The sequence below is a fragment of the Cynoglossus semilaevis genome, chromosome 1, assembly GCF_000523025.1.
Source record: "Cynoglossus semilaevis isolate Cse_v1.0 chromosome 1, Cse_v1.0, whole genome shotgun sequence".
Classification (NCBI taxonomy): Eukaryota; Metazoa; Chordata; class Actinopteri; order Pleuronectiformes; family Cynoglossidae; genus Cynoglossus; species Cynoglossus semilaevis.
The window spans coordinates 8,407,855-8,427,781 of record NC_024307.1 but is presented as its reverse complement, the minus strand read 5'-3'; the positions used below and the strand labels follow the sequence as shown (position 1 = coordinate 8,427,781).

General features: G+C 38.9%; 1 protein-coding gene across 5 annotated transcripts in view; it reads left to right on the top strand.

Annotated features, from left to right (window-relative positions):
• The window catches only part of sox11a (SRY-box transcription factor 11a), a 436,554-nt gene that overhangs the window by 374,944 nt on the left and 41,683 nt on the right, over positions 1 to 19,927 (top strand). For 2 of the 5 annotated variants that reach the window (XR_003051996.1, XR_003052000.1), the window contains exon 7: positions 10,591 to 11,135. The exons of 1 other annotated variant lie outside the window; for it this stretch is intronic. The gene's annotated coding sequence lies outside the window, so the exon portion shown is untranslated. Of the gene's footprint in view, positions 1 to 10,302; positions 11,137 to 19,927 lie in introns of those variants that run through there. 2 more of the 5 variants (XR_003051997.1, XR_003051998.1) reach the window with 2 other exon arrangements.

The following is a 19,927-nucleotide window of genomic DNA, read 5'->3' as shown; positions in this document are numbered from 1 at the left end:
CACTTAAGCCTCAGACTTCATTACTGAAGGGCAGATTAGTGGAAAGGAGAAAGAGCGTTACACTAGTCACCTGTGTGTGTGTGTGTGTGTGTGTGTAAGTGTGCCAGCCCACGCAAACACACACTCTGTTTCCTTCTCTCTCAGTCTCCTATGACAACATGATGGAACACTGTCAAGCTCATTTGCTCTTCTATAGACTATATGTAATTAACGGCATCCTCTCATAGTAGCTGCTGAAAATAAAATGAATAGACATCAAAATAAATCAGTGGGTGACGTGTGCTCCTTCAGTGCCTCCAATCCTATAGTGACATTTCTCACAAATGCCCCCACTGCTTCAGTAGCTGCTCTGAATGGATTTGGAGGTGTTTTTATATTCACTCTGTGGCTGCTCGATGGATTCTTTTTTTCAGCACAAAGTTAATATTACCCAGGCCCTGAAACATCCTTTGACTGTTCTCTATGAGCATATATCCACAACCTCTTCATACATCACATGGATCTAATGTAGTTGGGGAAATTTCATAATTTATCCTCAACTGTTCAGATTGCACATTGCTATGGCATCAACCAAATGGCTAAGTACTTAGAAGAGACATGACAATACAAAGTTCTCCCTGCTGCGCCATAACATGCTCTGTGAAAGTGATAAGAGTGTCTGATCATGCATCCCAGCATTCTATATCAGCCTGTCTATAATGGATCCCCCCAATGACTCCTTGTGGCTGCATTATTTAGATGGAATAAAACGCCGGAAGGAAGGGAGGAAAGGAAGCAGAGATTCAGTGTTTCATAAAACCGGGCAGTGTGGAGACTGGAGCCTGTAGCTGCGTTTGTACAATACCAAGGGGGTTATTAGGGTGAAAAACATCCAGTTTATTTATTTCTGTTGCTATTAATGCTTGTGCTGTGAGTATGGGCAAAGGATGGAAACAAACAGTGAAGATAACTGGCAATGGAAAATGACTATTTGTAGTTATGACATACTGAGGAGAAAAGATAAAAAAAAAAAAAAAATCAAAAACCAAATACCTACACAGATAACAAAAAAAATACACAAATGCTATATGATTACCATTGTGATCTTAAACTGGAAGACACCAAAATGTATACACTTACTGATTGAGTTGTCATTTTACGGTTGCTTATCGAACGGCCATCATCAGCCATCTGTGGTTTGATGCTAATTTTGTATGTAAAGGTTTTATGGCCCTTTAGCGATGCCATGGGGCTAACATGATTTAAAGTGAAAGTGATTTATTTGTCATTATTTGTCAGCACAACAACACACACAACACAACAAAATATGTCCTCAGTATTTAACCCATCATCACAGTCAGCAGGGGCAGCTTGAAGGAGCAGTGTGGGGATGGTGACATGCTCAGTGCACCTCATGGGATTGGTGTATTCAAACCGGCAACCTTCCTTAACCACGAGGTTGCCACTGCACAGATTTAAGTAACCTGGTTGTTTTTAGACAACTAGCAGTGCTTCTCCTGATGTAGTTGAACAACCTTAAGGGACTTCAGATAGTATTTTCAAATTACTGCTAACTCGTTGTTTCATCAGTCCATTGAAAGACTAAATAATTGTATTATAAATCACTTGCATTAGATAGTCATGTACTATGAGAGTTGACTTTGTAATGTATCGACTTAAACAGTAGGAGGGTCTCTCTTCGTCCAATTGAAACATTTGTTTGTCAATACTATGACAACTGCGATCATCATTTAGTCTTCTACAGCCACAAGCAATCAACGGAGTTGCATTACTACTATAGCAGCTCCTTTGATTCGTGCTCAAACTTCACACGGAAACATTTTCAACACACAGGCAGAATAAACGTGACACCAGTGGTAGCTCTCGAGTTCGCCTGTAACCTGTAGAGACAACAGAGGCTGGCACAGCGTGCAGAGACAAACTTACAGCAGGAGTGATGTTGTGTGTTCTGCCGCCGTTCAGCCGCTGTAAACTCATGACAACATGTTGTAAAACAAACAAAAATAATCTGAAGGCTCTGCCAAATTTATTTGTGCTGTAAAAAAATATGCTAAAATCACTTGACATTGTGTCAGTAAGTTGATGCTACTGTATCCAATCGACGGCATGAATCCTGCAATGACATTTTAGTGTATGCTGAACATAAGGGGAGGGATCTCCAAGCTGTGTGAAAAATGCCACTGATCATCATGCTCAGGTATTTTTTTTTATTTCTGTCATGGCTGTCGCCGGCGAGAAAAACAGCATAGAAGTCTCCATCATCAGCCTTAGACCCCGGGGACAGGAGAAATCACATTATATCTGCTGTCACACAAAGTCACTGTCGAGGTGTGTTGGAGAGAGTACACAGCAGCTTTGGTGTGATGCTGGGGACCCAAAAATACCTCAGGCACCTCATCTCAGCCCCCGGCTAGAACCAAGCTGCCATTCTAACAAGTGAGATACGTCTCGCAGTTATTTAAGGAAGAGAAACCCTCTCTTCCATTTTATATGTACTTACTGCAAACCTCTCCATCTAAAAAGTCTGCGCATTGAAATGCATGGTGGCTTGTAAGGAGTTCGGGAGAAAGGATATGCAATTTAGTTAACCTTGTGTTCACTTTAGGCACTTCATCACAATTTGATAAAGAGGGTTTCAGATGAACACAGGCTCGCCCCCTCCAGGTTTTCTAATAAGGGGAACTGCCTATCAAACCTGTGCCATGGATGATGAAACTGCAGTGCAATGGTGAACAGCAAGATGTGGAGCAGAGCCATGTGCATGAGTGTGCTGGTTCAGCACACACACACACACTCATACTCATGTGTGAACTCTGTCTGGCACACACACACACTTGCTCTGCTGACCATGTTTTGTTGGACTTCCACGGGGAGCCTGTCTCTGGAGGTACTGCCCAGTGCTGGAAAAGAATTCCATGCTGCTGTGTTGAAGATGGAATTAAACATAACAGCACACACACACACACACACACACACAAAGCTCTGGAGTAATATGGTGTCACTTCACTCATTCAGCCATGTCTGTGAATCAATTTATCACTTTTTTATCAGTCTCTTCGAGCTGCTGCAGTATGTCTAATCTGCTCAGTGTCTGTGAGTCCGAATAATGCATTACTTTTTGCCGTAGCAGGTGCAGTGAAAGAGAATGAGGAGGGGGAGGGAAGGGGGGAGACAGTTGGAAAAAATAGAACACTTCTGTTGGCTGACAATAGTAACATTTTCTTTTCTATCATATCAAACCAGAGAGTAGACATTAGCTAAACTGAATGTTTTTGTTTATGTTTGTAACTTTTTTTTGGCTCTTTGTTCATTGTATTTCACCAACCTATAATGTGCGTTATCTCTCAAACAACTATCACACTTTGAGTGCTTTCCAATGTGCTTCAGGACTGAAGGAATTTGGAGGTGAAAGTCTAAAGGTGCATTTAATTAAATTTAGTAATTATTGCAAATTCTAGCCAAACGTTGTCACCTACAGGCACGTCTAAGTTAAGGGGATTACATGCTTGAAAGCAGGAGCACAGCAGATGCTCCAGCTTCACACTACTCAAGGATTTCACCTCTAAACTGAAGGAACAGCACAGACGACAAAATACTTCAACTCCAGACATTTTTGTCTTTTTCTGTACTTCATTCGCATAATGATCCATTTCCTTATGCTTGGAGACATTTCTGCTTACTTCTAATTCCGGCCATCTGCCCACTAAATGATTAAGAAAAAAACACATATAGATTTTAAATAAAGACTAAGTATTGCTTTAAGATTGAACCCACAGATGATACAATGAAACAGGTCTGCCATTCTTGTACTTTACTTTTGTTCTGTGGATGTTAAATTTACACAACAATTTATTTTTTTATTTGGTTAATTAATATGTGAAGATTAATCTGATTCAAATTTTTAACGCAAGGGCAGAAAGACGCACACTATATATATAATAATTCCACATTTTATCGCTCAGAAGTAAATGTAATCCACCAAACCTATTGTTTGTGTTATTATGTTATTATTTTTTTAATTTATCCATTATGTGGGTTAATTCCAAATAAAAAAAAAAGGTGTAAAACATCAACCCCTGTCTGCTGTTATCGTCATATCGTTTGAGCCACATACAGGGAAAGGGTTTCTTTCATATTTGGGAATGACAGTTTACTTTGATTAATCATGATAAATCCAAAGCTACCCTGTGATTAATCTGGTTCAAAATTGTAATCGATTGACAGCCCTAGTGTTAAAACATATCGGAACGGTACAACAGGTTGGTGTAGTACTGAAGCGCCACACTGAGAGGAATTTCATGCAACATGAAGGTTTTGAACATCACATTTCTGATTTTGTTCTCTTCCTGAAAAAAGGTGTTTCCTATGCTATTACTTTTACTATTACTTTGCCCTGTTTTGAATGTATTGTCAAAGAAAAAGTGTGTGTAGCACATGTTCCCATGGAGTCAGTCATTACTGTGGTATATATATGTTTGGCATATATATGTTTGTGTCTTTTCACCATTGTCCAGACCTGTTAATGAGTTGATGGGACCTTTTTGTAAATTATTATATATTACAGGATATATGGATATATTTTTACAATATTAAGTATTATATATTTTTAACAATATTCAGTATAATATTTTTTAGGTTTTTAAAGGCAAGGTTTAGAAATAAGATACAATAAAATACTACAGTTGAGTTAAACAAAATAATCTAGAAATGTATTGTCTTCATAAACGTGTAGCCCTACAGGATATTTAAAGCTGCTCCTGTTACTTTAGGATCCCTGCGTGTTTGCAAAGGTTGTTTGCCTTTGTCAGACTTCTCATGTGTTCAAATCATTAGCCATTCAACAGCGTGCTGGTTACAGATGTTAATGACACATTAGTTTAGATTCCTACTCAGTATCAGGCAGCAGTGAGTGATGGCTTGACGTGCCCTCTACCTTCGGCTCTACGTACTTTTAACAGCAGCCCACCTTTGCAGCCCACCTTTCACTCCCTAACCACCAGAGTGGAATCAGCAAAAATGGCCCCTAATCCCACAGAGACCAACTCTATTTCATGTCAAGAATAGCAAATGGGCTGTGTGGATAAAAAACAAAATAAAAAAAAATAAAAAATCTAACACAGCCGCTTTTTCTTGATGTCTTTTCCTGACAGCTGCAGATAAATACAATTTGTAAGTTGCCATTGTTCGGCACATTATTAAGCACAAAAGCTAATTTTTTTGTCTAATGGCAAATATATACTCATTTGCTACGAAAAACAATTTGCGTTCAGATGCATTTGTTCTGCTTCAGTTCCAGGAAAATGCTTTTACATGTTGAAATATTATCAGTCGGGGCATATACTTAGTAATTTTGAGGTGATAAATTAGCGTCCAGAATAAAGAAGATGTAGCTTCCTCCTTGTGCACAGAGATGAGATTGCTCTGCATTATCCATCTAAGTTAAGTTAATTTCATCATTGGCCACAGTTCTTTAACGCACTCTTCAGTCACACAAATAAACATATGCAGCAGGCACATGCGTACTCACCATAGATGCAGCACAGACACGCAAATGCTGCAATATAGTGAATGGCACCATGGAGACATTTTTGATGTACGTGTGATGCTGTTCACATCTTTAAGTAAATTGATGAGGCTGATTAGCTGCCGCTCGTTACAAGTGGGATGTTGGATTGAGTGGAGCTTGGCAGATCTGGCCTCATTTCCCTTCATGTTGCTGCAAATTAAATGGATTCGTTGTAGCACTAAAAGCTCAAAGCTTGGCCTTGGTCTTCAGCTGATGAAATGGTACATCTGCTGTGGGAAAGAGGTTCGGTTGGTGTGTGCGAGTGATTGGTTCTCTGTTTGTGTGTGGCCTTGTTTGCCTCTTTTTGAGAACTGAACTTTCAAAACTAGAAGACTGCTTTGTATCGACAAAGCTGTGAGGGTCAGATTTTGAATGGAGGATGCAGCCATTTTTAAAAAGTCAAAAAATTGTAAAAAATATGTAATCTTGTCCTTAAACTCATTTTAAAGAACGTATAACAGCAAAAATCAATGTGTTATTCGTAAATTAATTTGCGAATATTTTGCTGATTTAATTTATTAATGCTTTTTTGCTCATGGGCAGAAAGACTGGCACTGTATGACCAATAATTCCACTGTCCATTCACTTATTACGTCAATGCTTAGATCTAGCCTGGGTCTAAACTGTATTCATGAAAAAGAGACGTCTTTTTTTTATACTCACCAACATTTAAATACTGTAAATATTCAAAATGTCTCCATTTCCTTTTGTTTGACATTAACACCTGCCAGATGCTGGCTGCTCTAAGACTGACCATATAACATCTCACTTTTAATTCTCTTATAAACATTGCACAAATAGGTGCATACAACACACACACACCTGCACTCACAGTAACCCTCAACTCTGACCCCACTGGCAGGATGTGTTACGCATCTACAAACAGGAATTCCATCCTCAGATGATAAATATGGATATGCATTCACTACACAGGATGTACTTTGACACGATTCCTCAAATGTCACCTTCTCAATCTTGGCGTTCAAACCTTGGATGGATTCCTTTTTAAGCAAATGAAGAGGAAATGAAAATCAATTTGTTTACACTACACGACATTTTACATCTCCGTTTCCAAAATATAGAGGATTAAAGTCACGGCAGCATCTGTGTCTACGACCTACTGTCGCTGTCTTCACGGAGCCTGTTGTATAAAAAGTATGTGTTTGTGTGACTGAATGTGAGGCAGAGAATGGAAACAAACCCAGCTTTGAGACTGTTGTAGTGGAAGTTATGGACAAATTCAGCATAACAACCAAATTAAGCAGCAGACCAAATGACTAGTAACAGTCTTCTGGGACAGACAGCCATATGCATGGCCATTAAGAAACAACAGAATAGCAATTCAGTCCACATCACTGTGGCAGACGACTGAAAGCTACATAAAACCTGTTCGTCAACAGTATTCTAACTTTTGTTTTGGAAGCAATATTGCTGTGGTATCCCAGCCAAACAGTTAGTCATTACAAAGTGAACAAATAGATGACAAGCCAGAGCCACTGGGCACATTTTAAAACAAAATAAATTATGGTACAACAAATTATTCAGTATGGTAAGTCAAAGCAAAATAAAACTTTGATTACACCACTATTACTGTCTCATATTATAGCAGTGGGTTGATTGGTGATTTTTGCCTGTTGGTACCAGTCCCAGCTAATAACACTATCCTTTCCTTGTATAGTTTGTGCCTGCTACCTTTCTTTCTTACGAATAAATAGATTGTTGTTTTTATTATTATTATTATTTGTGACTATGGTGTGATTTATATACAGATGATTAAACCTAATTTTAGACAGAACTATCAATTCTTATTATTTGCTGCTTGTTATCAGTCCAGGAACACTCAGAAGTGGCAGTTAGCTTTTGGCATTCTGCTTCTTATGCCTGTTTCAGAGCAAATTTGCTTAATAACACTATTATAAAATAATAGTTCTCGTCCTAGTTGACATATGCATCGTTTGTTTGTTTGTTTTTATTGTTTTTGTTTTTATTTAAACAGAATTATGTTTAGGTGTGCTAAAATAGGTGATAATAAGCCTCGGCTACTGCTGCGTTGCTTCTGAATAGCTCGTTGGATGTTGTCAAGCTAGTGAACCATTAGAGACAACTTTATCTGGTCGTTTTAGCTTGGTTTAAAGAAATGGATTTTACTATCCGGTTATGCTTACGTGTGTACATGTTTTAAGAAAAGTACAGTTGTCACAAATGACTAAAAAGTGAAATATTATTTGTTTGAACATAATGCTCGACATATTCTCCAGATAAAATTGAAACTGTGAGTTTTAAACCTCAGAGTTGTCCCAAATACATGTACTGTAAGTAATTTAAGCATGTATCACCAGAAAAATATATAAGAGCTGTCACATAGCTGTGACTTTTGTAAGACCTGTTAAATTTTAGTACTGGTAAATTACATATAATACCCCATATATTATATAGCTCATATTCACACACTGTTAATGACTGCAGCTGTCATTACTGGGAGCCTCAGAGTCTAATTCCCATGGCTTCTTATATGTCTCACCAGGCTGTTAGCTGTGATAAAAGAAGACTATCATGCAGCCCTCTCATCTGGAGTTCATCATCTCCTAATGCTTTGAATAAATCTAAAATCAGGAGGAGTGCGGGGCTCCGTTTTGTAGGTTATTCAATTAACTAATGAGAAACGTCTTTTTAATAACTGATCAAGGGTCGTCATTAAAAAATAATCTAGCAGCCATGTTACTCTACGCCATTCCTCCTATAGTGATGCCTATCAGACAAGTGGTACACTATAACACTATATCACATTAATGGTACACAAGGGCATTGCAGGGTACAAGGAATATTTTTATATATCTTAGGATAAAATTTTTTTAAAAGTGGATTTAATATAATTATTTTGTTCTTTGTGATGAACTCAATATGAGTTACAAAGTAAGTTACAGTAACAAAGGAATAGGAATTGGTTATTTTTATTTTATTTTGAACTGGACATATATAGGAATAAATGAAGATTTTTTTCTATTTTAAGTACAACATCAGCTTTTATACTGTATGTAAACTTTTTCATCTAATAGTAAAGACAAACAGAATATAATTTATATTTTTCATCTTTCTATTTTTGTTTAAAGACCTGCTTTATTAATGTATCTTTTTGTTATGTACTGGAGCTTCCAGGAGGTGACATTCTGGCTCTTTGGTGATCTAATGAGATTGTACATATTTGGTACATTTTTGTACATTTCTTGGCTTAAAATAGTTTGTTTATATTTAAGAAATGGCTGTCAAAATGAATGTGTAAACTGCTATAATTAATTTGTGAAATTAAATAGAGTAATTTGTTTATACTAAGGATTCACCAAATGTTTTGGCCGAAATGGGCCCTAAAGGGCATTCTGTTCTGACTTCCTATGTGACTATCAGTTGATTTTATGTTTGATTTTAAGTTTGACCACTTTTTGAAGACTCGTCAATGAAGGGTATTTATGCTAGAACGAAAAAGCCAGAGGGGGCTGTCCAGACCAAAATGGGTTGGGATCCAATGCAATAGGATCAAGAAGTGTTAGATCAAAAATTTGTATTGGGCAGAATGATTGATGTCATTGTACAGAGAACTATATGAGATGCCCACTTTGTTCCAACCCTGAGTGAGGCAGTGTTAACTTGTACTTAATGATGTACACCCCTTTTTGTTTTGCATATTTATTTGATATTCATGAGGTGTCCAAGCGCACGGGCTTGACATGCGTCTCAATAGTGATAAATTATTGAGAGGTCTTTTTTAGTGTGGCAGTTGAAAAGCAACGCCATTAATAATGAACAACTCTGTATACTCTTATAATTGTGTTATTTTCCCTAGAAAGTTGTGCTCTCATTTTTCACTCTTAGCTTTTGTTGGGTGGTTTTAATGTGTGGATGTTAGCCAGCACTTAGCGTATGTTTTTTTCTTTCTCGACTAGGAGCGATTTGGTGTAACTTTCAGAGCTGTGGGGATTTATCAAGTTTCTCTTGTTGATGTTTAGTACAGTGATTTGCTTGAACAGATTTGGTTTTGTTTTTCAGCTGCCTGTTGGCCTATTTTCCCATCTCTTTGGATGTGCTCATATTACAGACAAAAGGATGGATTTTTTTTCTTCTAGTAACTGTTCTGGAACTCTGGTCTTTTGCTTCCAATGAGATTAGGCCTGTCGATTAAATGCCAGCCTTTGGCCTTTTGTGAGGGTAAGCCCTACTGTAATGTTAAACTCAATATAATTCTGTTATTGAGAGTTTGGACCACATTTTATCACACTGACACCACCAAGATATACAGGCAGTTTCATCAGTCAGAAGACTACAGGCCTGTTTTCCACAGACTGCTGTTACTGAGAGGATTGGAGAGGACATGTGTAATGTGTGTGAAAGGATGTCCTGTTGAGAGACAGCCAGACTCATCTGTGCCAGCTCCCTGCCTCTATCACTCGCTCTCTCTCTGCTGTCCTTCCCTTCTTCTTCTCTCTCCATTTTGCCACTTTCCTCCTCTTTCTTTTACCGTTTCTCTCTGACTTTCTGTCACTGTACTTTTTCCCATTCCAGTTTTTTCTCTCACACGCAGGCGGATCAACACCCTTTATGACCCAAGTCCCACTCCAGTACAAACATACACCCAAACAGTCTGTCTCTCTGCTTCTCTCAATCTCTCCCTTCCAACCTTTCTCCCTCTTCTTCTTCATCCTCAGTCAATTATACAGATGTCTAATGCTTTCTCCCTGCTGTAGGGATCGGACAGAGCATCTATCATCCTCCGGGGGGGTGTAGTGGTGATGGTAGGGAGTGCAAGCCCCACACTTTCCTCTGCCGTAGTTGTACACTCGTTCCTCTGGGCTGGAAGGACGCCAGTCGACTGGGGATCAAACCTTGGCCCTCCGCCCGGCAGCAGGCATCCGCAGCTCCCTCCCTCCACCGCTAGATCTGGGCCACATCCATGTGGGCCAGCAGCAGGCAGCTTTTTTTTCTTTTTTTTTTTTTTTTCAGGGATCTAATCTGTTGTTTTTTTTCCCCGCAAGTGTGCTGTTGACGAGCAGGGAAGGATGTTGAGGGGGAAATGGAGGAGAGAACGGTGCTGTTATCAGAGGGACCAGCAGAGTCTCTGTGGCCTGTAGGTGATGTTTGCCAACTCGATTTCTAAGAGTGGAAACACTGGGATAAGAATATCTGACCCACTAACAACTGGATGCCCTGTGAGGTGTTGCAGTTTCATCCTCTACATTTCAGTCTTACTGTGAAATAAAATCATGTTTTCATGTCATTTTCACCAATTGGGGTTCTCTTTATTCACTATTCCGATAATATCGTCAAAATATAGCTGCAGCTATCTGTTTTTTTCAGTAAGATGGAGAAACTGGGATGGGGTGAGCTCAGGGCAGCTAACAAGAGACTGGGATTCTATTTTTTTCTTTTCCCAAACAACATCCGACTCTTTTGCTAAAAGCCAGCAATAAGACACACTAGCAAAATATGACTGAAAATAATCTCGACCCATCGATACCTTATCAGAGTCACAGGAGGGAGGAGAGATGAAGGTGAGATTACCATCAAGACAGACTCAGTATTTCATCATTTTGTAGATAGTACGTGTCGGCCGGTTAGGTGTGGGAGAGGCGTGGGCCGCTTTTTTTTCTTTTTTTTTTTTTTTGCAGGGATCTAATCTGTTGTTTTTTTTCCCCGCAAGTGTGCTGTTGACGAGCAGGGAAGGATGTTGAGGGGGAAATGGAGGAGAGAACGGTGCTGTTATCAGAGGGACCAGCAGAGTCTCTGTGGCCTGTAGGTGATGTTTGCCAACTCGATTTCTAAGAGTGGAAACACTGGGATAAGAATATCTGACCCACTAACAACTGGATGCCCTGTGAGGTGTTGCAGTTTCATCCTCTACATTTCAGTCTTACTGTGAAATAAAATCATGTTTTCATGTCATTTTCACCAATTGGGGTTCTCTTTATTCACTATTCCGATAATATCGTCAAAATATAGCTGCAGCTATCTGTTTTTTTCAGTAAGATGGAGAAACTGGGATGGGGTGAGCTCAGGGCAGCTAACAAGAGACTGGGATTCTATTTTTTTCTTTTCCCAAACAACATCCGACTCTTTTGCTAAAAGCCAGCAATAAGACACACTAGCAAAATATGACTGAAAATAATCTCGACCCATCGATACCTTATCAGAGTCACAGGAGGGAGGAGAGATGAAGGTGAGATTACCATCAAGACAGACTCAGTATTTCATCATTTTGTAGATACATTTCTGTCTGACATTATCATTTAGCAAAGTAGAAATTCAAGCGTTCAGACCTTTTTTAAGTTTTTCTTTTTCAGACAAGGAAGATTCATTTTTTTCAAGACAATCCAGTTCTCCTTTGACGTGTGCTGCTACACAGCGCTGTTATATATATTTTTTTAAATGTATCCTCTGCCTGGGTTTAGATACACTGGAAAATGACTTATTGACAAATAAATAATGCAGCTTAAAAAGCTTTTTTGGAATGTGTTCTCTGCCAAAACATTATGTTCACTTCCACCAGCTCAATGACTCAATACTGTACATCATGTTCAAAAATGTATAGAGCCAATTTAGGTCTGACTGCATAAGGAACTTTGGTGTTTCGCCCTGCTGTCCCGCTGTGCTGTAACTCTTTAGTGTTTCTCCCAGAAGGTCAAGGGTTAACAACTGAAAGTGAAAGCTGCGCTTGTGTCTGTGTGGGTGAACGTAGGAGCCGCATAATCAATACGAGCACACAGTTATCATGACTGTTGAAACATCCCCGCCTTAGGGTGAGCAAAGAAAAGCAAACCAACATGGTGTAGAGGTGAAAGGAGGTTGTGTGGTTGATGGTTGTGTGTGACGGTGTTGGATACAACGCTGATAGGAGAGTGAATTAATGATCCTGGCTTTGCAGTAGTTCAGGAACACCATAACCTCTGACCACATACACTGTGTGTGTGTGTGTGTGTGTGTACGGGTGTACGTGTGCTCACAGGCACTGCAACTACAGCAGAACTCCAGGAGGGAACTGCAATTCCCAGCTGTCAGCCTGACCCGCGGGTTAGCTGCTGTACTTCTGCCTGACCGGCTGTAAAATTAGGAGCAAACAAGGTGCTCTTTGAAAGTAAGACCTAGCATCAAACAGGGTAGTTTTTCCCTTCTCTTGGGGTGAATAATTTATATTAAAAACATTGCTCACAAATGCACTAAAAATATACGCAAGGCCCCGAAGACTGATTTGCCAAACCAAAGAGCTCTTGTGTGAAATGCACACTGGTGAAGGGGATCACTGAATCCACTGGGTGGTGTATTGGTATAAGTAGATCATGGAAAAAAAAAAAATCCAGGATCCTGTTCCACTTCTAGAAATAAGTGGCTCTAGTAATGGAGTTGAAATTGTGCGTGCATTTTCTTTTTATCATATGAGATTGGCTCTGTGCTGAAAATATTATTATATAAAAGCAGGTCACAGAGCTCGGAGTGACTCTCTTTAGTCAATGAGTCACACTAAAATGAGCTTTTCATAACAGCAGTGGTCCTTTTCAATCTCATTTTAAACAGATGCCACAGGCTTTGCACTGCGCCCAGGAAAATGAGGCAGCTCTTATTTTCTTTTGGGGGAAAAAAAAAACCAACACTCTTGAGTTGAGTGTTTTGAGACAATGGGAAAATGTTGATCTCACAACAAACCCTCTTTGTGTATGAAAAACAACTTTACTACTTGAAAACAAAGGGTGTTTAAATCAGCAGTTTTTATATAACAGTTGCTGTAAAATAATGGAAATCTGATTAGCCTTGATTCATTTTTAGACTTAAGACAGAGAAGATTTTCTCGTCATCCATTCTGCTTAAAGGGTGTGAGTTAGTATTACACTTTAGCAATGTTATATGTGGCTATCAGTGCCCTAGTAAAGTAGGTCAATAGATTCTGTGTGTGTGTGTGTCTAATCTCTGATCAGATGGTGTTCTCATCCAGGGCTATTAATGTGCTGATCCACTAATTGGGAGTGCTTGCTCTCTTAATGCAATGGCCTTCTAAATGTGTCCGTCCCAGTAATTTAATAATGGCCATTTCATGCTACTCTGACTTTTCAAACAGCTTGCTCGGGGCAGCCACAGGGACTGGTTATTGATTGAAAATGTGAGGCTGCCTGGCCTGTGCTTTGGGTGAGAGAGGCTGATCAGACTGCTTCCCAGAGTCCAGATGCAATTCAAGCCCCCCACCCTACCCAGCCAGCTAGCCTTCCAGTCCAACCTCCTCCCTCTTCTCTGCATGCTACTCATAAACACACTAACACAAAGCATGCATACACAGGAGACAAGTGCATACTCAGCCATTTACTTGGAGATTCCACTGAGATCATTCACACTAGGTTTGGGCATTTTAGCACAGATGGGAAAAATAAACAGTTGTGAGAAAATGTACCAGAACTCTGAAATAAAGACAGGCGACCCCCTCCAACAACTCTCTTATTCCCCTACCTTGATGTACAGCTCTTTGTATAGTCACCGGGGTCCGCTGCCTGTGTCTGAGGAGTAATGAGGAGAGGGCCGAGGAGGAGAGATAAGAGGAAGAGTGATGGAGGTCAGGCTGCATCATCGCTGGCAGCCCTCACGGACCTCACGCACCACCCTCCACCCCCCCACAACAGGCTGTCCAGGACAACGTTTGTTTGCACAAGGTGATAAATAATTTGGCCTGGGCTGACATGGATTAATGTAGCCCTTAGCCCCCTTTTCCTCCCACTGTGTTCACTTACAGAAAAGCTTGGCCCCTCCAACAGCCCCCCACCCCCTAATGGCCAAAATGCATGAAAATTCTTATCAGCTTTCAAGAGCAAGGACCAAGAAGTGATAGGCTACTGCTGAGAGACTATCATGGTGCTCGAAGGATGCTTTTGTACATTCAGTGCACTGACCTTAAAATGTTTCCTTTGGGATTTACAAGGAAATTTAAGAGGCTTCTAGTGCTGACGGTACATTTGCTGTCTTATGCTTTGATTTCAGTGGTGCTTTTCACACACTTAAAATAAGCATAACATTTAAGTATGAACATAACATTACTGATAAAGACTAATATGCTACAAGACCCAAGAATTTTGTTCTCTCTCCTCATGCTCCAAAAAGATCATATCAATCAATCAGATATCAATAGGATTTCATATCCATTCTCTTATACAGTTTTCTTTCTAGGTAACTTTTTAATGTGAATTACACACTAACATTTGGCTTTCGATTAAAAAATTAAGGCTGTCTGAAATAACATAATGATTCTCTGGAAAAACAGATTCTCGATTCCCATCCCTAGGCCTTAGGGAAATGAAATGAAATGCAGCCATTTCAACCGCTTCTTCCTAAATGCCATGTCTATGATGTCATCACACGGATATGTCTTGGAGCATATGCATCTGTGCTGTAGATTTGGGATTGTTAAGAAAGCAGACTAATGACACCAAGGAATTGGGCCATCAGGTGTCTCTATGTGTCTCCTACTTGTCAGTGGTCAAATTGTTATGGATTCGAGAGCAACAAAAGGTTGTGTTGTGATAGGACTATGATAAATGTTATTTCCTTTTTGTTTCTCTACAAGGTCTTTAAAAGTAATTAATGTAATTTTTTTTGGTGGCAAAACTGTGAAGGTCACTTTGACCCAAATACTTCATAATGCTCTACGGTCCATTACTGTTTGAGTTAATGTTTTTTTTCTGCTGGTTACAAAGGTTGCAGTCATCTGTGACTCCAGACAATTCCATAAGAAGAATTAAAGTAATTATTTTTTAACACTGATATCTAACATATTTTTTAAGACCTAAATGTTTTGAGCACAGATATTGCAACAGTAAACCTAATGGCTGTGACACCCAGTGGAGGCATTTCTTTTATAACGAACCATGTAGAGCAACTTTTTAATACTAGACTAAAATTATGTGGCCTCATTTTTACAAAGTTCTAAATTACTTTGGGGCAAAACCCATAACTTCTTTGCACTATAAAAGCCAACAAACTCATGTTTTGAACAAACTACTCAGCAAATTAAAAGGTGTTTTTCGTGTCTTCTTCACAGTTTTTGTCTTCGTGGGGGTGATTCTTTTCAAACTACATTATCAGAGGCACTTTAAAATATCTAAAGATGTTTCTTGTTTCAATAATTAAACAGTGTACGGCTGAGGGCTTCCATTCTCAGTCTTCATGTGAATGCCCTATGGCCTTTGTCTTTGATCTTTCATGCTACTGCTTTTGCATAATTTTAGGTATAACGAGAGGCACTAGAGCTGTTATATCCTTCCTCCTCCTCTTGCACTCTCATAGTTTAAACAGGGAGACTTTTTTTCAATGTTCAGCTGTTGCAAAATGTTAGACGGGCTGAGCCTAAACATCTGGCACAGTGTTGGATTAAATCACTGATTTTGCCAACCTGAGTTGCTTGTGTAAAACCATAGCTGGAATACAAGGATGTCCAAATACTGTTTGTTATTGGTCACTGAGTTGTTTAAATTTGTGCTTCTCTGAAGAAGACTCAATAAGCGATCATTAGTCAAAGCATCATTAATTAATATTTTACATATGTATTGTCATTTATTGCATATGTACCTGCTAGCTGCTACCTGCTAACTTATATCGTACATTTACAGGCATGTCATGGATGAGTAGATAGATAGATGGATGGATAGATAAAACAAAATTGATAAAATAGATAAAACAATTCTAAATTGTAGTATTTTAATATAAAATACTGTATATAAACTGTATGTTATTATTATATATACAATGTTTTGTATGTATTATAATTCATTTTTGAAATTATGGACTCATGCATTTAACCCACCATAAACAAATCATATGCTATATGCTTTTTAATGTTATAAAATGGGCTAATAAATGTTACAAATACATTTATACATTTCTCTCACGCCCATCGTTTACTGTCCCCTCGTCTGGTGACTCCTGGCTTTGGCGCCAGCCAGTTCCCTGCATCTCTGAAAAAGGATGTAGATGTGGGAATAAATTACATTAATATGTGAGGTTTTTCTGATTAATAATTTAAAATAGTCAATATTTTCTCATTAAAAACACAACATGTAAACTGGTTTATGCCTAATTGTACATAATACACTTAAATAATAAAGTGAGATCTTTATTATAGATGGTAGTAAAACGCTCCTCTTTAAAGCATGTGGCCAACAAGACATTCCGACCTAATTCTGTGACACTGCTGTACAGAGAAAGACACCCAGAACTTATAAATAATTTGGCAATATCTTGTCATTATTTGTCATTAGTGTCAGTGTGTTTATAACTGATTAGACAAACACGAGGTTTAAAACAGCTGCAAATTAGAATTATTAAATGCTCTTTACCCACAATGCAACTGTCCTGTCGTACTGTACATTTGGTGTGATTTGGGCTACGTTTTAACATCTATGCGTTTAAAAGCTAAATAGATCTTACTTTTTTTGGAGGGGGGGGGGGGCATTCATGATGTTTCCCAAGAAACCTGTTTGAATTCAAGTTTTGAAAAAGTTAACCTGAACAATTAATTAAAAGATCTCAGTATGAGAATTTTCAAGGACAAATTAAGGTGTTTCCAGGGCTTTTGTCTTAAGCCCCCGCTTATATCTGACCCTGATTCACACTGTAATTAATATTAACTAACCCCCCTGTCCTCACCTTTTCACCCAACCCTTGCCTCCGTCTGGCTGTGTCTGCATCTGTGTCTTCCTTGCTTTGTCTCTCTGCATCATTGTTTATCGACGATTGGCCGACTGTAAAACTGAACAGCAGGCACGCACAGACCAAAGCACCGGTGATGCTGTTGGACTGAATTATTCAAAACTCATCTCCTCACTGAATGTGTAAACGCTTGCTTGCTGTGATTAAAAAACAGTGGACTAGGTCAACAAAAGGTTTAACTTCAAAAAAGGAAAGGGCCGGTTATCACTTAAGCTAATTTACATTTAAAAAGAAATAATGTGACCATACTGACTTTTGTTCTTCTGGTAGACTTTTTTTTAACATTATTATTTATGGTTTGAGGTTGAGGTTGTTCTACACACAGAACTAAAACCACAGTGTGCATTATACAGTAAGTTTGCTTCTTACCTGTTACCCATATTACTGGTTTGTGAAAAATTGCATTGAATGTAGAAGCGACGTATCTATAAATGGACTTGGTGTGGTCTAAGAGATTAAAGCTGAAATATTTTTGGAAAGGATTTGTTTATTGGTAAACTGAATGTTGAAAAATTGGATACAATTTCATTAATCAGTGAAGGTACTTTTAACCAACATATATCAGTTGCTTAAATCTAGGGCTCATCAATGCAAACATCAGTTTTCAACCCCACATAGAAATGTAGGTTTTTTAATTAAGAAATATATCAGTAAAAAACTTAATTTTTATTTACATTCACCCATGGACCAGATGTCAGGGTTTGCGGGACGTAAGTGGCCCCTGGGCCAGGAGTTTGACATCGCTACTTGAATGCTACATGATAATTGATTGTCTGACAGTCTTCAACAAAAAACAGAAAACAGCACAAGAGAGTATTTAGACACCTGCTAAGACAAGTTGTATCTGTGTATTTGTTCTGTATATTTTTTGTAGTAATGGTCTTATTTAGTAAACATGTTTCAGTCTGTCTTAGATTATTCATTTCAGACTCCTTGTGGACAAGTTCTGGAAAAGCATTTTTGTGTGTTAGACTGACTGATGCTAATGAGAGAAAGACACATTTCTTCTTATTGAATTAACTCAGTGGTAACGAAAATATTCTGTACAGAGTGGTGAGTCAACACTAACAAAATACCTTTGACTCCATTTCTGCCACTTAAAAGATGAGATCATTTCACCTGTAATTTGACTTTGTGAGTGTGTGATAGTATATTTGTGTGTCCATGGATATCCGTACTACTTCAAAGCTCCTGTGTATCATTACATGTAGAGATTCAACACACGGCTTTTCTGAAAATACCTGCCCACTGGCCTATACATTTCTCTCACGCCTGGCTTTTATCTGGTATATATCATGGAGAGGGGGGAGACAGATATAAACACACTCTCCCATGGGCCGGTGCATAAAGGAAAACTGCACTTACTGCATGTGAAGGCAATTCAGGTGTTCCTTGCACACTTCTAACCCTGTTGGACCCCCATATGATGAGATCTGTGTGATGTGCTTCTGCTATATGTCCTAGTGTGTGCCGAGAATGCCAGACGGTTGAAGTCAATCCTGGACATGGAAAAATGCAAATGAAGTAAATATGGATTAATGTTGAGGAACAGCCGCACCATCAAAGCACCACACTCTGATGCCAATTGTAAAGTTCAATAAGCTGGAGAGATGAAAGCTAATGAAAGGCAAACATGATAAGGGTTGTGTTGGGGAGGGGAGGCGATGTGGGAGTACTGAGGGAAGGAGTGGAGAGGGTGAGTGTGAATGAGCAGGGTATGAATACAGACGATGTAAGACCTTGTCTCCTCTGGTCAAATCAAGCCACAGGACACAGCAGTAGTCAATTGGAGGAGATGAAAGGGATCTTGGTGTGGAGGCGGTGTGGTCTCATGGACAACACTCTCGGTGCATTCTTGTAAATATGGATGCGTATTTGGGTTCAGAGTCTCCACGAGTGAGGCGATGCCAATTTAGTGTGTGTTTGTGCCAAGCAGGTCCATGCATTTCTATACAATCACAGTAAATGTGAAGCCAGGGACACATGCCTGCTGTCCTGGCTTCTACACATTATGGCTGCTCCCTGCAGTGTCCCATGGGTACAGTACACTATGTTCCAATCAAGCATCCTCAGATCATACCTGCAGCATCTACTGTACTGCAGCACATTAAAATCATCCAGACGTGAAAAAGCAGCACATTAAAATCATCCAGACGTGAGGGTACGCTGGGAAAGAACAGAGTCACATGGACAATTTGATTATCACACTGCCATAACACTTCTTTCTTTATTGAGGATAGCAAGGTACACACACTGACTTTGGAGACTCAAGTTATGTATACATTTTTCCTTTATATAAGAATTATGTTCATGTATTGATGAAATACGTGGGGTCGCATTTGTGTGGCTAAATAATGCATTGGTTGAAGTATATATGTGTATATATATGTATGTATATGTGAATATATATGTATATATACCTGTATATATGTATATATGTACAGTATGTATATATATGTATATATATAGTACATTGTATGTATGTATTTTTTTACTTTTCTTTCGGCCTTGTCCCTTTTTTCTGTATGTATGTATGTGTATATACAGTATATACACTGCACATATATAAATATGTTGCTATATTCTATATTTAAATATATACTATATACACTTTTTCGGCTTGGGAGCTCCTTT